The sequence below is a fragment of the Mustela lutreola genome, chromosome 4 (genome assembly GCF_030435805.1).
Source record: "Mustela lutreola isolate mMusLut2 chromosome 4, mMusLut2.pri, whole genome shotgun sequence".
NCBI classification, from domain to species: Eukaryota; Metazoa; Chordata; class Mammalia; order Carnivora; family Mustelidae; genus Mustela; species Mustela lutreola.
In genome coordinates this window covers 181677994-181682146 of record NC_081293.1, presented here as the reverse complement: position 1 = coordinate 181682146, position 4153 = coordinate 181677994, and positions in this window count along the sequence as shown.

Genomic DNA, 4153 nt, shown 5'->3' with positions numbered 1-4153 from the left:
AAAAAAAAGATTTTATTTATCTGTCAGAGAGAGAGAGAGAGAGCACGCAAGCAGGGGGTGCAGCAGGCAGAGGGAGAAGCAGACTCCCTACTGAGCAAGAGGCCCAATGCAGGACTCAATCTCAGAACCCTGTGATCATGACCTCAGTCGAAAGCAGAGGTTTTAACCAACTGAGCCTATATATATATATCTCCCATATATATATATCTATAGATATATAGATATATCTCCCATATATATATATTCAAAGTAGGCTCCAGGCCCAGATGGAGCCCAGTGTGGGGCTTGAACTCAAAATCCCAAGATCAAGACCTGAGCTGAGATCGAGTTGGATGCTCAACTGACTGGGCCACCCAGGTGCCTCCAAAATTACTAAATACTTCTAATGCCAGAACTCATGGATTTCTTGGCAAAGTAGATAAACAGTAACTCATGGGATTGTGCATAATTAATTTTAAAGTACAGAAACAACTGATGTAAGTGAAATTCTGTATGGATTATAAGTTAAACATGAAATAATTTTCTTCCTATTTTAAAAGGCTAGAAAATAAACACCAACAAAATGACACTGGCTAAACCGTAACAAAGGCTTTCTTTCTTGAGATTGGTTAACAAGAAATAAAGCTCAAAACTGGCTACTTGAGCAACTCCTTAATCATGCACACAGGCCTCTTCAGTACATCACACAGTGCTTTTCTTTCCTGCCAATTAATCTGGCAGTCATTAAGCACGGAGTGAAACTGAGGAACGATGATCTCTTCAGGCTGGTACCGGTGTGGCAGACAGCTCAGAGAGCTACACTAACTGCTTGAATGCTAGCATCCCAGATGGTACAGAGCTGTGCTGCAGCAAGAGCTTAAACTTGACAAAAAAGTCCTATGGGAGCCCCCAAACCGCATGTTAGAATGTTGTAGTGCTGGCTTTCCCACTGGATCCTTATCAAGAAACTGGCTGAACATAAGAAACTGCTCAGCTAGTTTAAAATCTCAAGCCCGTCACGATGGGTTTTCCGTTCCAAGACCTCTAGCAGCTCTTTGGGAGAAGAGGAGGAAAGAAATTAACTGGGGATGCTGCTTTCCAAAGACTACACAGAATAACTGAGCTGTGATTCCTTTTGACAGTCCTCTTTTCCCAGCACTGCATGAGCAAAATGAATTTAGGGTTAGAAGTGGAGAGCTTTCTTTTTCGTTTAGATTTGTGGACCTTTGCATCTATGAGCAAAAAGCTCTTATTTTCCTTTCTCTAACATATCTGCATTCTCCTCTCCAGCCCTGTTCCTGGGGTTCAATACCTCCAACTGTAAATGCCTCGTGGACAGGCCAATAGGATGCTGCGCACAAATATGTTTCATTGCAACTGTGTGAGCGGCAGATAAAAAGGAAGGTGAATTATTTCATAACTATCAGTGATAATTTAAAAATGAACAAATGCCAATCATTTCATAGGAATCAAAGCTATTCCTAAGATACAATTCCATCAGAAACCGAAAGTCAATTCTTTTTTTTTTTTTTTAAGATTTTATTTATTTATTTGACAGACAGAGATCACAAGTAGGCAGAGAAGCAGGCAGAGAGAGAGAGAGAGAGAGAGAGAGAGAGAATAGGAAGCAGGCTCCCTGCTGTGCAGAGAGCCCAATGCGGGGCTTGATCCCAGAACCCTGGAATCATGACCTGAGCCAAAGGCAGAGGCTTTAACCCACTGAGCCACCCAGGCGCCCCTGAAAGTCAATTCTTAACACAAATTCCAACATCAGCAGAACATCACTGCTACTCAGAGGTAGTAGGAATAGAGGGGAAAAGGCTAAAAAATTGTAAGGAAAAGACAACAGGCAAATGGAAATCTGGTGAGACGCTGAATTCCATAAGCTCTGCTATGAAACTTATACCTGATCATCGGTTTTATGACTAGGCTTCCTAATGCCAAGAAAAGAAGCCAACAGTGGCTCCTCCACTCAAGCTGCCAGAGCCATGTTACTGTTCTCCACATGAAAATGACTCAAGGATTTTGACAGCAATATCTGAACATTATTAATTCTTTAATAACGGACAATTTTGAATTTCATTGTTTTGTTGTCATAAACAAGAATAAAAGAACATGTTTGCCTCAAAATGATATTGGCCTTTCTTCTTAAATGGTACAACACTCATAAGGAATGCCACAGAAAACCTAGGAAATCTAGGGCTGAAAAAGCCACGAGTAAAGTCAGGTTAGCTAAGGAAATAATGGATGTGCATTTCACACTATTTGGTCAGCAGGAGGAAATCAAGGTAAAGAAATTATGTAAAATAAAATACTAACATAGCATTTTTTTTTCCAGAAAAAAAAAAAAAAAAAAAAAGAGCAACTGGTGAAGAAATCAATAAATTGTAATGAGTCCTCCTGCCAAAACAAACAATGGCAACATCATTCAGCTGATCTAGTCGGCTCCTAATGAATCATTTCAACAAATATGGGAAATGTCCACCTTCAACCGAAATACGTCTATGCTAGAAATTTTGGGTAGTCAAATTATTTCGGCATTGATACAAATCACAGGGAGATACAGGCTATGGTAAAAAATCATAGAAGAATGATGTTACTTGACTACTAAGAAATACAAAAACACCTTTGAGTGAAAGAGCCCAGAGATCTAATCTACAAGTATTGTGATAGGCAGACCCTTGGGACATTCTCCAATTACTATAAACTTTTTCTGAGGAAGCATGCAATCCCAGATCAAGGACAACTTTAAGAATTTGAAACTTGGTAAAAACTCAGGCCAGAATTTACACAAAAGGATGAAACTGCAGATGACTGTGGATTTTATAAGAAGGGTTATGAAGACTATGTTTTTTATAGCTAGATGACCTTGTTTAGAGTACGCATGGTCATGCCCCCCTCCCATATAAATCACTTCAAACCATAATTCTCAACAGCCAGGTAACATTCAACCAGCTAAAAAGTTAATACAACATTCACTCAGGAAATAAGTAAATGACCCATAATTACCGAATGAATTCCATATGGTGTTAAGAATAATTATGACTTTGTGTTATAACCATGAAACGGCTATAATTCAAAGAGTAAAACCAGTGCTTTTTGATCCACTGAACATCATCATAATGTAGTTTTTGTTTGTAGGTTATATTTTTCAACTTTTTTATTACATGACATTCTGTCAATGTACCTCTAAAATAGAACTATTTTTCTTTTTTAAGATTTCTATTAATTTACTTGACAGAGAAGCAGTGAGAGAGGGAACACAAGCAGGGGGATTGGGAGAGGGAGAAGCAGGCTTTCTGTTGAGGAGGGAGCTTGATGTAGGACTCAATTCCAGGACCGTGGGATCATAACCTGAGCGGAAGGCAGCCGCTTAACGACTGAGCCACCCAGGTGCCCGTCTAAATAGCACTTTTAAGGCAGATGTGAAGAGATCCACTAGAAGGATAAGCTGGAAACCATTTATATTCAAAATACATACTTCACCCAAGAATGCAGTTTTATAATCTTAAATCACTGTGCTTGAAACCTAACAAACCTTTCTGTGATAAATCACCAAATTAACTATCAGTCTCTACTTATTAGACATGGACAGGTCAGTTTTAGCATCACTGAAAACCAGGTCTAAAAAGATAATCTTGTGAAAAGCTAAGACTGTCAGTTTGAGCAGTCAGGCACCCAAATCTGGATTCCTTTGCTTGAATGAGATTGAGATATTTGAACTAATAAAATCGGCCACATGAGGTCTCTGTTATTTCACAGAATACAAATGCATTTTAGAAGTATCTTTCAAATCAGATAATTTCTCATCAAGTGCAAGCACTGAAAATAATGTCAGAGATCTAGTTTACTTTTTGGAATAATATATTCCTCCAGGAAAGAGAGAAATGGGAATGAAGTTGAAGCTGGAGATAATGAAACTGAGTAAGTTGTATCCTACTAACGAATGCATCTAAGCATCAGCCAGGTGTTTCAACTGAGACTCAGGAAGCTAGAATGAAAGCATTTCAAGGAATCAAGCCCAGATAACTTGGCCTACCTAAACACTATCTAAATACCAAATTAGATTAAATTATAATACACTGCTGGAATTCTTGGAAATATATGTAAGCTCTTCACTGAATATATAAACAAGTTTCAAATCAGGTTCTGGTGTGAAATGTGAGCAGAGTGT